We start from the raw sequence: 14,394 nt of genomic DNA, 5'->3' as shown, positions 1-14,394 counted from the left end.
GACACTGGTATCTCCCCCAGCGGTGCAAACAATAGTGGCATAAGCTTGTAGCCACTACGTGGGGTTCATCCGTCCTTCGTAGGGCTCGACCCCAGTGATTTTAAACCACGGGGCCACTTGAGTGTCCGGAGTGCCCTTGTGAATGCTTTGGGCCCTTTGGGATCATCATCATCATGATCTGTGGTGTTGAGTGGCTGGAGGGCTGAGTCCGGATTACCAAACTCTTGCTCGTACTCTTGACAGTGACGTACTTCTTCTTCATGGCGACTGAAACAACACTCGTCGATATGTCATCGCATGTCTCAGAGATTGTTGAGGTGTGCTCGGACATCCTAGTCGTCGTCCTGGTCATGTTGGTGAGGGTGTTCGATGCAGTTGCCCCTAGCTCCCCCCTAGAGGGGTTGTCTATCATCGTGGTGCTGGTTGATGAAATGACTTGGGCGGCAATCAGATCTTGGAGTGGCTGATCGACGGATTGAGCGTGTGGAGTATGAAGGTCTCTGATCCTGGTGGATCTCATTGACCTGGCAGTGCACCACTTTAAGCATGGTAGTGACCTTAGTGACCTTCAGTGTCTGCGGGAGCTAGGTGAGCTTGTTGGTGGCCATGGCCAAGTTGGCACATGGGGTCTTGTAGACAGCGTGGCCACCAACATGGACAAATTCATCGTCGAGGTTGTGTTGGAGTTGGCGTGGCCTTCCTTGCAAGTCAAGTTGGGCCTCAGCTAGCACAAGGTCAGCCTCATTTGCTCGGCGCTATGCACGGTTGACATTCCTATTGATGTGGGTGATGCAGTCCTCCTTGGTTTTCCCTTCCCATGGGGGGCTGCTGACGCTGGTGTTGAAGATTGTGCCTCCATGGAAGGGAGGGAAGGGAAGTTGCTCGGTGGTGGTTTCGATGACAGTCTTCGTAGAGCCCTAGGACTCAGAGCCTAGATTCTCCTCTAGGATGGTTTGGAGGGACACTTCGAGGCGTCGGCTAACATGTAGCATTTTGATAGTCGGTGGGACCTGGTCGGCGAGAGGATGAGCATCTCCAACCTGGTTAGCGAATTTGCCCCTTAGGGCATCTTGATAAGTGGCGACGACATTGGTGAGCCCAAAGGGTAGGGCCGTAACCCTTGGAGTTTCCTGAGCAGCCTCTGATAGATCTAGATTAGAGGGTGGTCAGCATAGAACCAGAGTGGCCAAAGCTAATTCTATGATGGAGAGGCAATCGGTGAGCTTCTGGCCAACCTAATCGATGGATGTGATCAGATCATCGTTGTTGATTTTCCTCCTCTGGTAGCGGGGGAGTGGGTGGCAAATTGTCGGTGAAGATGACCTTGGAGGTGGTTCCAAGATCGGATCTGCAGTCGTAGGTGTTGGGGTGATCGGCATAGAATTGATCTGCACCGGCTCGATGAGCTCTCCGACTCCATCAGCATTAATGATCCACAAGATCGATCCGACCATGAAGATCTGACCGAGCAGTGGAGGGATGAAGAGCCTACAAAATGTACCATCTTGTTCGACATGGAAACAGCATGCACACCCCTACCTGGCATGCTAACTATCGATAGAATATTGTCGGCAGTCCTTCGAGGGGTATCCTACGAAGGTAGATTGATCGGCAGAGATGAATGTAATCAAGAACAAGAAGGCAATCGAGACACACGAGTAAGATAGGTTCAGGCCATTAGTATGACGTAATACCCTACTCATGTGGTCTGTTGGATTATATTGGCTATCATATGATATTGCGTGTGTTTAGAGGGGGTCCCTACCCACCTTATTTAGTCCGAGGGCTAGGGTTACAAGTCGGTTAGATCTAGGAGATAACCGGAAAGTAATAACAGATTATAAGCATCATGGGATCATACCTATCCTAATAGATCTTATAGTATCTTCTGGATATATTCCTGGTGTCTTGCGGGAGACGTCGAGTAGCGTTGTGCCCCGCAAGGCTTCATCTTGTGGGTTGGGCCGCCCCTAGGGGCGCAGCCCATGTGGTCTGCCGTGGGTATCCAGGGTTGTACCCCCACACACCAATACTCAACACAAAAACAAGTAGCATATGTAGAAGGTTTTCATCATGATATTTGGCCTTGGTAGGAAATTTCTCACCATTGAGGAGTATGTGTGAAACTATGGATTTTGACAATTTATTAAAAAGAAAATTCTACAAGTACTTTGAATAGAAAAGGTTGGATTTCTATGTCAAAGCCATATCTCACTTCACAATAACTTAGTCAATATATTTTCCTATATGACATTTTCCCACAAGCACTAAGTGTATGTAAGGAATAAAAATTATGCAGGCCATTCTCAAAGAGCTATATTCATGTTCACTTTCAAAATTTGACTCTAAGTGTGAAACTTGTTCTTTTTAATTTACATGTTTAAATGAGTGTAGAACTAGGAGTATGCATATGAACAAGTGAAATAGGATCAAAGTTGCATGCAAGCCCCAACACTAGTTCATTATGTGGTTTGGTGCTTTTGTTTCATATTTTAAGTTTGATTATCATGTATGGCATTTTGAAACACAATCAAACTTATAGGAACTAAGCATGGGTGAGAAGATGGAGTGCAAACCAGTGTGCCTAAGAGAGAAAAAATGGTAGGGTCGGGTCCCCCACACTTGGACTTTTATGTCATTCGACACTAAAAGCCAAGTGTGAATGTTGGAGCATCTCCTTAGTCTGTATTGCAGCACCCATGTTCCTAGAAATCATTCATCCTTTGTTTCTGTAATTATTAGTGGCAATGAATACTCAAAGGGAACTTGTCTAGCACCAAGTTTTTTTTGTTTATTACAGGAGAAAGGGAGGTCATAGCTTTATTCTTAAAAGACAAGACTAAACTAAGTTTATTATGCAAAGCAAATATTATTTTTATTATTATTGGAAAATTCTAGTAATTGAAAAGTAACAAAGAAGTATGGTTCTTTTTTTATTTATCATTATATGATATTTTTCAGTGACTTTAGCATAGTGAGCAAGGCATAAAGGTGAAACAAAGTAGAGACAACCAAGACAAAATCAATGAGTGAAGCATGTCATGAGATGTTTTTAGAGAAGTTCACCCCCACACTTGAATTTTGCAATATGCAAAAATCAAATTTGGATGGTAGCACTCTCCGCTGAATGTGCTTCATTTGTTCTATGGTAACTGTTCGTTCTTTTTGCTCAAACCTCAAAAGTTAGTGACAAAAATACCCGAAGGAACAATTTCACAAATATGTCCTTAAGCCCATTTTTCAAAAGTCATGTTATTATTATTATTATTATTATTATTATTATTATTATTACATTTTATATATATATTTGAAAGTAAAAGGATTTTTTTGAAAAGAGCAATTTTATTAAAGGAAATGACAAAAGGACGGGTTATCTCTCGGAAGTGCTTGTTTTAGGACAAAAGCTCATCCTTGGGAAACCTTTGAATTGCATCTTTATGTTAGTGAAGTGGTTTCCCCCCGCCCCCAACACCAACCTATGTGGGCCTATCTATAAAAATCATGCCAAGACACCACGAAATTTGCAAAATTTATAATAGACAAAAGCATCTACAACAACCCTTTTAAAGTTTTTATGGACAGAGATCAAGAAGGGGTTGTAGATTTTGCAAGTGATGGCAAAGTTACATATTGATTCAGGAGATTTCTCATATGAGCACGGATTTGATGGGTGTTGGTATTTCTTAATGCAAATAGAAAGATCTACAAGCGCATGGAATTACCATTGTAGCTTTCACCCAGAAGTATTCAGGGTATCATATTTTCCATAGGGAACGAAGGTACTTCTTCTAGCTAATTCATCCAAGAACAACTCAAGGGTAAAGTTGGAAAGGGTAGAGATAGATTACTATGGCTTTGGATCTAAGGACAGATAAACTTTACTTCTACTTGCTTACTTTGGGCACCAGCTTATGCTTAGTCTGCCAAGCGATACCAACCTCCAGCTCTACACCGTACCCGGACGTGGGGGATTATGAGGGATGGACAGGGCTGTCACCACCAGTAACACCCTAAAAATTTGACTTAGTTTCAAAATCACTAAAAATTTGAATTTTGAAAACCTTATATAGAAACCCACATATATAGTTGGTTGACCTGAGTAGTAGTATAAATAAATCAACATAGGAAATAAAATATTATGAAACCTTGTGTGCTTCAGTGTTTGATTGCTTGTTGAACATTTGGTGGTACCTTTATTTTCAAAAGTTGCATTTAGTTTTGAATTGAAACCATTTCAAATAGCTTAATAGGAAATAAGGAAAATAGAAGAGGAAGGGAAATAGATAAAGTGACACTAGGCCTCTTCTCCCTCACCCTCTCCTTTTGGCCAGCAGCGTAGCCCATCCCCTTCCCTTTCTCCCCTTCCTGCATGGCCGGCCTATGGCCCAGCACTGTAGTGGTAGCAACCCACTTCCCCTTCTCCCTCTCCTTCTTGCTGATAGGTGGGACTCGGCCATTAGCTTCTTCCTCCTCCCACAGAGACCAGCCTGCACCACCATACTAGTCCCACCGTGGCCCATCCCGATGCCAGGGAAGACGAGCACATAGTCATAGGGTTGACGACACCCCAAGCCGACCCATCTCCCCCTCTCCCCCTTTCCTTCTCTCTCAATGCTCATAGCGTGTCAACGCTGGTAAGGCAGCCAGCAAGGGAAGCCCCACCGATGTGACCAAGCATGTCACCAACCTCGCCGGAATACGAATGAATGTGGAAGCGTCCAACTCACCAATGTGACCAAGCTCGAGCACATGCGAGAGGTGGAAAATATCCACCGGTGTGTGAGGAAATATCTCACCGCTACCACCGACCTTGCCCGCCTATAAAAGGGCCTGGCCAGAGAGTTTCCGCCTCAACCATCACCACTTCAAGCTTTGCCATGAGCCAGAACACACCATCACTACCTCCATTTTCCCCTTCTCCATATCGGTAAAGCTAGGTCCATTTCCCTGATCTGGTTTCCACCGATGCCATTGGAGCCCCTCTATTCTTCTCCTCCTCTCGCTGTATCCATAGCCAATTGGAGTAGTAAGTGAGTTTCTCTAGAGCCTCCTCCACCTGTTGGTCTAGCTACTTTCCCTTCCCCGCCTCTATGTTGTGCTGTCCGCGAGCGGCGAGCATCACCAAGCCACCATGGCCGCCGGCTAGCCGTCAGTGAAGCTCGGCTAGCCCTTGCGTCACCTCCACTACACTTCCCACACCCCTACGCACACTCACATGTAGTTGGTTAGGTAGTTTAGGATTGATAGGATCCCCATCACCACTCGTCGCCGCCGCACCAGCTCCGACGAGCCATCACCACCGCCACGGGCGCTCGCTATTGCCATTGACCCCACCACTAGCCATGGCAAGCCACCCCGAGCGCTGCCCACCCCTTAGGCACTTTCCCCAAGGCCTGACGCCACTAGCGTAGAACACTCTGGTGAGCCCAAGCCCCTTCCCCTATTCTGAACTGACACAGACAACCCTCCTCCCCTCCCTTCTCTCTCTGTTGGGTAGGACCAGGGCAAAACGACATCGCCGTTACCACCCATCCCCATCCATCACCATCCCCTTCCCTTTTTCTCTCTGCCACGTGGGCATGGCCCTAACACCACTGATGCCATCTCGTGTTGACATGGCAGTGTGGCCCACCTGTCATACACACACACGCACACCCACCACACACAGCGTTGGGTACACAATGGAAATTGCTAGGTGCACCCAGTTAGTGCACACAGTGTGTTAAAAACCTATTTTCCTGACTAGATGCATTAGAGAATTTAATTATGTAGTTTGTACATATTTTCATGCATTAGAAAACACATATAAAATTCCACCTAGTTAAATAACTATCGGATAAACTTCTAAAATAGATAACTTTTAAACCCTAACTCCTGTTTACATGGAACCACCTCTAAAATTCATCTAAAATACAACCCCATCATTTGCACCTAGTACCACCATATTGTTATATGCTTGCCTTTGCTTTTACTTTGTGTTTTAGCAGTAGTCTTAACGATCATTACGCCTGGCAGATGATAGTGATCGTCAGGAGAATGAAGCCCCAAATTTTTTAGACGTGCTGGAAGGTGACAACGACGAAGGCAAGTCCTAACTCCCCTCCCTACCACCTTGCTTTAAACCACTAAAATGCTAAAACCAGACTATGAGATTATCACCCTAGAATATGAGCTCGGTCATTATGATATGAGGATTATTGAATTAAGATAAATAGTTATCTTGTTATTTTATGAGCTCCACACCATGAATAGAATTAGGGATAATAATGAAACTTAAACTATGCTTAACCTGAAACTAGACCCCAACATGGGGCAAGTGGTGGTAAACTATGGAGGTAGTTTACCATGGCAGGAATACCTAGAGAGGATTCATGTGGGAGATACTCACCTCGGTCACATAAGGACTGGTTTGTAGTCCCTCTCACCTAGTGAGATATTGCGTATAGCCACATGTCTATATGGGTAGGCTTGATCTCGCACCCCATTAGATAGATGTATAATTCCTACTAAGAGGCTGCTATAGGTAGCGGAATATCAGGAGCAGACATGGATGCTATGTGTTCTTCTGTGGTCCGATTGGCATGGTTGCTATGTGATCTTCCACGTTAAACTTTAGAGTTTTGGCCGCGTTCGAGCCCATATCATTATCTTTATGGATGCTATGTGATCTTCCATGGTGTGGATGCTATGTGACCTTCCACGTTGTTCTCCAACCCCTAAGAAGCCATAGTAGGGTTATATGGACATCTAAGGTGACGTACTTTGGGGTATGGGGTCTCGTTAGGTCTATTTCATCCACTAATCATGGATGAGGTTGCACCTATCGTGTGGGGATACTTGAACACCTATGCAGAGTTAACTAAACCTATTCGAATAGCCATGTCCTTGGAATGGGCAGATGCTAGGATGGGATACTATGATTAGTTTTACTTTTATGTGTAATGAAACTGGTAATGGAATTGATGCTAATCCAGGTACTAGTGGGAATGGTAATACTCCGCTAGGACCCAACCTTTAATTATAACCACCACTACCCTTCTATTTCCACCCTATAGTTAGGGCTTGCTGAGTATGTATGTACTCACCCATTGTTGAACATAGACCTCGGCACGCAAGGAGATTATGACTTTGATGAGGAAGCGTACCCCAAGGAGTAGGATTCCCATAAGGAGATATGTTCGTAGGAATGTGACATCGAGGCTAGGGTTTTGACTGCACTCAAGTTGCCTATGGAATAGGACACTGTTTCACTGTATAATAATCCTGCTCTAGAGACCACCAATAATGCTGTTTCACAGCCATAGTCTTTCGCTAGATATGTAGTCCATGACCATGCCCTTCTGGATATCAATAAAGCTCAGAACCTTTTATTATATATATCTATGTACCATTCTTGCGATTTGTGCATATTTATGCATGATCAGTATATATCATATACTGATGCACTTAGGACTCTCAAATTGAGGAGCCAACATCACCTGCTGCCTACCCCTCAACTGTGGAGTACAAGGCAAATGAAGGTAGCCTCTAGCCGAGACACCACATCTACACTATCTACTACTACTCTAGTGTTGTGTAGGGTTATCCGTCTTTATCAGGGCCCTCTTAATGGAGACGGGGATCCCGATCTTCCGTCGGGTGATGGTAACTATCGTTGTGGCGGAGAGTGACACACCGATCCGGCTTCAGATCGAAAGATCGAACCCTGCAATCTTAGCACCACAGCTCCTCTGGTTATCAACCAAGTCACAGACCAAGTTGACCTCGCCAAGAAGGCTAATCCTTGCCTATGCAACGAAGAACACAAGCAAGAACAAGAAAGAACGCAACCAAATTGCAAATGAATGATTAAACTCACGAAGTTGGGGTCTCACAAACCGATGAACGGCGAAACTGTTCTTGACAGATTAATCTAAGCAAAACCCAACTCTAATGGAGGGGCAGCAGCTGTTTATGAAGACTCTAGGGTCGTGCAAGACCCCTGGACGCGCCCCTAATGGGCCCAAACTCGATACATGGTCCAACGGACCAAAAGACGGTGTCGCAGCACCCTGGTAGATTCTGGATGCTGAATTGTTTCAACGATTCCCATTGATTCTGAACAGCTTTTGATGTAAAACCACTTGGATTGGCTTCCTTATCAAATTATCTTTCCATCCATATGTGGATCATCGAAAACGGAGTCCGGATGCCTCCTGGGTGACCAGTTTAAGGCAGACTGGTCCTGGAGACCGAGGCAGACTCGAATTCTTGTTGGACTAGGCCTCCGGCTTGTGTTGGACGTCCTTGCTGGTCATCATCACCTCCACCACTTCCTCTAAGCCCTTCATGATCCTCTCCAATGTTCCTAAGCAAGATAACATCATTAGGTAGTAGTCTATTCTCAAAAGTATAAAAATTATCGCTTAAGAATGAGCTCACCTCTAAATTGAGTTATCGCTTTCGAGCCCGGGTCATTGGACCTTGCATGACGGTTGGAGGATCAGTGGGTACCTCTGAAGAAGTGATGTCCTCATCATCCTCCCCCTCTTGAATTGGAGTCGTCCTTGACTCAAGCTCATCTTCTTCTCCCAAATAAGGTTTCAAATCTGTAATGTTAAAGGTGGGACTAACCCCGAACTCGGGTGGCAATTCAAGTTTGTAGGCATTATCATTTATTTTCTCAATGATCTTATAAGGACCAGCTGCTCTTGGCATTAATTTAGACTTACGTAGCTCAGGAAATCTATCTTTTCTTAAATGTAAGCAAACCAAATCACCCGGTTCAAGTTTAATCTCTTTTCTTCCTTTACTACCAGCAATTCTATACTTTTCATTCATGCTTTCAATATTTGCTTTAGTTGTTTCATGCAACTTACGAATAAAATCAGCACGCTCTCTAGCATCACTATGTATTCTCTTAGTGGTAGGTAAAGGCAAAAGATCAATAGGAGCATGGGGGTTAAAACCATACACTATCTGAAAAGGACTTACCTTGGTGGTGGAATGTTCCGCTCTGTTATATGCAAACTCCACATGCGGCAAACACTCTTCCCACATCTTTAAATTGCACTTCAAAATGGCTCTCAACATGGTGGACAATGTTTGATTCACAACCTCAGTTTGCCCATCAGTTTGGGGATGACATGTTATAGAAAATAGCAGCTTGGTCCCCAATTTATTCCACAACGTGCGCCAAAAATGACTCAAGAATTTTGCATCACGATCTGAAACAATAGTAGAAGGCATACCATGCAAGCGAACGATTTCTTGAAAGAAAAGGTTAGCAATATGAATAGCATCGTCGCTCTTATGACAAGGAATAAAATGTGCCATCTTAGAAAAACGATCAACCACCACAAAAATACTATCCCTCCCTCTCTTAGTCCTTGGCAATCCCAACACAAAATCCATAGATATATCTGCCCAAGGAGTAGAAGGAACAGGAAGAGGCATATACAAACCATGTGGGTTCAACCGCGACTTAGCTTTTTGACATGTGGCACACCGAGCCACATACCGCTCTACATCTCGCCTCATCCTTGGCCAAAAGAAGTGTGTGGACAGTACCTCCTCTGTCTTCTTGGCACCAAAATGTCCCATTAATCCACCTCCATGTGCCTCCTGCAACAACAAAAGACGAACGAAACCAACTGGAATGCATAGATGGTTAGCTCTAAACAAAAACCCATCATTGATCATAAACTTATTCCATGCACGTCCCTCTCTACAATTAAGCAACACATCCTTAAAATCAGGATCAAGCGCATATTATTCTTTAATGGATTGAAGACCAAAAATCTGGCAATCAAGTTGGGACAGCAATGTATATCTTCTAGACAAAGCATCAGCAATCACATTATCCTTCCCTTTCTTGTGTTTGATAATATAAGGAAAAGATTCAATAAATTCAACCCATTTAGCATGCCTACGATTCAGATTATTTTGAGAGCGAAGATACTTAAGCGATTCATGATCAGAATGAATAACAAATTCTTTAGGCCACAAATAATGACGCCACGTCACCAAAGAACGAACAAGAGCATACAATTCTTTATCATACGTGGAATAATTAAGAACAGGACCATACAATTTTTCGCTAAAGTAAGCAACTGGTTTACCATCTTGCATCAAAATACCACCAATGCCAACTCTACTAGCATCACATTCTAGCTCAAAAGTCTTACCAAAATTTGGAAGTTGCAGCAATGGTGCATGTGTAAGCTTGTCCTTCAAAGTGTCAAAGGACTCCTCTTATGCCTCTCACCAATCCTTTCTTTGTCAACTCATGCAATGGGGCAGCAATGGTGCTGAAATCTTTGACGAAGCGGCGGTAGAATCCTGCAAGACCAAGAAAACTCCTCACCTATGTGACAGTTTGGGGAACCGGCCAGCTCTTTATGGCTTCAATTTTCATCTCGTCTACCTCAATTCCCTGTGGAGTTACAACATAGCCAAGAAAAGAAACTCGATCCGTGCAAAAGATGCACTTCTCAAGGTTACCAAATAAACGTGCATCACATAAAGCATTAAAAACAGCACGTAAGTGATCCATATGTTCATCAAAAGACTAGCTGTAAATCAATATATCATCAAAGTAAACTACCACAAACTGTCCAATAAAAGCTCTTAAAACCTCATTCATTAAGCGCATGAAAGTGCTAGGTGCATTTGTCAAACCAAAAGGCATTACTAACCACTCATACAACCCGAATTTGGTTTTAAACACAGTTTTCCATTCATCTCCAAGTTTCATTCTAATTTGGTGGTAGCCACTTCGCAAGTCAATCTTAGTGAAAATTATAGAACCACACAACTCATCAAGCATGTCATCTAGCCTAGGAATAGGATGACGATACCAAATAGTAATATTATTGATGGCTCTACAATCAACACACATACGCCAACTTCCATCTTTCTTAGGAACCAAAAGTACAGGAATGGCACAAGGACTAAGGCTTTCACGTACGTACCCGTGGTCCAAAAGGTCTTGGACTTGTCGCTGAATTTCCTTAGTCTCCTCAGGATTGGTTCGATAAGCAGCACGGTTGGGCAAGGTTGCTCCCGGAATCAAATCGATTTGATGCTCTATCCCTCTCATAGGTGCCAGCCCCAGGGGTATCTCAGCTGGAAAAATGTCCTCATATTCCTGCAAATGGTTAGTGATAGTAGGAGGTACCAAACTAACAATATCATCAAGTGAAAACATAGCTTGTTTGCATACCAAAGCATAGCAAATATCATCATCAGAAATTTCAGCAAAGTCACATTTTGTTGCAAGCATAACACCACCCTTCAATTTAATCCCCTCAACCTTAGAAATAGATGTAGTCTTATCCTTTTTAGGTGGGAAAATAGAATTAGCAACTTGCTGATTTTTAGATTGAACATCATTCAAACTAGTAGCACGTTCTCTATCAGCTTGTACAATTTGAGTAGGGGTCAAAGGTACCAAAGTAATTTTCTTTCCTTTATGCACAAAAGTGTATTTATTACTTATACCATGGTGTGTAGCATCATTATCATGTTCCCAAGGACGACCCAATAAAAGTGAACAAGCTTGCATAGGTACCGCATCACAATCAACCGAATCAGCATAAGAACCAATGGAAAATGAAACTCTACAAGTTTGTGTTACCTTTGCTTTACCAGAATCATTTAGCCACTGAATATGGTATGGATGTGAATGTGGGCATGTGGTCAAGCCAAGCTTCTTGACCAAATTAGAACTCACCAAATTGTTGCAGCTACCTCCATCAATAATGACACGTGCTCGATAGTCGCTGATGACGAAGAAAATCTGGAACAAGTTATGGCGTTGTAGCTTCTCAGGTTGCTGGAGTTGTGAGCTGAGCACCCGCTGTACAATGATGCTCCTATAGGACACTGTGGCCTTGTCACCAAGGACTTCGCCGTCCTCCTCATCTACATCTTGGTCTTCTTCATCCTCAATGTCAGAGGTGCTGATGTAACCATCTTCTGTAGCAATATATGCCCGCTGACTTGGGCAATCCTTCAACACATGGCCAATGCCATGGCAGCAATGGCACTGAATACCCGAAGTGTGTCCCATCGATGCAATGGATGAGGAACTCTTGGTAGGCACCTACAAAGAATTTTTACCTGAATCTGAAGGTCTTGCGGGAGGTGCCTTAGGTGTAGCAGAAACTCCAAAGGTTGCTGGTCGCTTGCTCGCTGGTGGAGGCATCCGAAAAGTGGTTGGCTTGGTCAGCCCTGAAGATGGTGCCGAGCGTGGCGTGTATGTGCTGGTGCTGACCTTGCTCTTGCCCTGCTGTTCATGCCCCTGCAATTCCTTTTCTGTAAGCATAGCAAACTGAAACAACTGGTTGACAGTGTTAAATTCTTTATAATCAACAATGTCCTGAATCTCATGCCTCAAACCCGAATAAAAACAACAAATGGCATCTTCGTTTCCCTCCACAACACTACAATGCATCAATCCCTTTTGGAGCTCACCATAGTAATCCTGTACAGATTTATCTCCTTGTTCTAAACGCATCAATTTCTTACGCAAATCTCTATGATAAGAAGGAGGAACAAAACGATCATGTATAGCTACCTTAAGTTCTTCCCATGTACCAGGTAAAGCATCCTGTGTAGCTAGCCCATTCCACCAAATAATGGCAAAATCCTTAAACTCACTAGTAGCTTGTCTAACTCTATGCTGCTCAGGTACAAGGTGGGCACTAAACTTTTGTTCTACCATCATCTCCCAATCAAGATATCCCTTAGCATCATAATGACCCAAAAAAGATGGTATTGTGAACTTAATTTTAGCAAAAGGATCATTGGGCACACGGTGATTATTACCTTGACGGTGGTGGTGGTGGACACCACCCATACCCGTCGTGTTGCGGCGAAGACATTGTTGTAATCTCTCTTGTCAGACAGCTGCTCGACCTATGTTCCCGTTGGCATCATACACCGTGTCTTGACCATCAGTGTTGCTGCCGGAGACATCGTTGTTGCCCGCCACAAAGGTTTCCAACTTAGTAACCTTGTCGGTTAGCATGGAAATTCGCTTGTCCAATCTCTCCATGCTATTGCCAATGTTGAGCTCAATGAGTGCGTTAGTGACAGCCTTCCTAACGGCCTCTGAAACATCCTCAATTTTCCATGAAGGGAAAATCCACAGAATGAATTATAATATGATGAACCAAGAATTGATTCCATCATATTATCAGATTTCATTCGATGTCACAGTCATACATCGTAAGATTACAAGAATACAAGATATTACATCACTGGGGAACACACCTATTATAGAGTTAATCTAGCGGAAGACTATCGAGTGAAGACTCCTCCTTCATGGGCATCATTAGAGTTGGCGTTGTGCAGTGTAGATTCCATCTCCGAACCAAACTTGAGCGTAGGCACGAGACCTCATAACCCTTCTAAAGTCAGCATCTCTGAGAAACAGGAAAATCTGCACACCGCCAGATATGTGCAGGCCATGGTCAGCACCAATGAGCTTTAGTGGAAAAGATAAAACATGAGGATCTGGCGATCCTAACTTTTGGCTGTGGTTTGCATCCTTAGCGCATGAGAAGTAAGTAACCGTAGTAATGTAATAATAATATCTAGTTTTTAACACATTCCCAGCCACACACATCCACATCCATCCATATCCATCCACCAACCCATCCCAACCATAACCACACCACCATCACCACATCTCATCTCACACACTCAGGTCGACAGGCCGACTCCCTCTCAGCACTTGTCTCAATAGCCCGCAGCCCCCAAGGCTCATGACCGAAAAATACCCCAAACCCTAGAGGGAGGAAAGAAGGACTCATCTCCTATCTAGTTTAAGCGAAACCTAGGAAAGGTCCATAGCCGACAAGTCGGCATATGTATCGATCGATCAACCAAACACTCTGCAGAGGTTTTACTTACCCACAAGATTAGCCATCCTCGGAGCCATGTATCTCCTAGGTAGAATTCCAGTCGCTTGCTAGCCTAGAACGATGCCACCCTACCTCTCAGCCCTAGAACATCCCAAGTCTAGTCTAGGATGGCTGATACTGTGAGTCGTAGACAGAGTCAGGGCCCACCGGATGTCAAGAGCCAGGTCCACAAGGCCTCCTAAAGTCTCAGAAGGGTGTGGGGGAAACCGCGCGCCCTGTACCTCCTTGCACATGTTTGCCTAGCAATAGTGGCATTGTTCTACCAAGTAGTCCGACCGTCCCGCACCATATAGGGCGAGTGGGATGTAAAGGGTTCCCGGTGAGTCTGAGTACTAGTAAGTCCTTAGGGATTGACCAAGCCAGAATGTCTTCATCAGGGTTTCCATTTTACGTGCCACCACAGCACCTCTACCCCTGGCTCCACCTCTCCAAGGTTCACACCAAGGGACACCTCCGATTACCATTTACCCGCCATAGGTACTCC

This window comes from Miscanthus floridulus, chromosome 8 (assembly GCF_019320115.1).
Source record: "Miscanthus floridulus cultivar M001 chromosome 8, ASM1932011v1, whole genome shotgun sequence".
Lineage (NCBI taxonomy): Eukaryota > Viridiplantae > Streptophyta > Magnoliopsida > Poales > Poaceae > Miscanthus > Miscanthus floridulus.
This window is presented reverse-complemented; position numbering follows the sequence as displayed.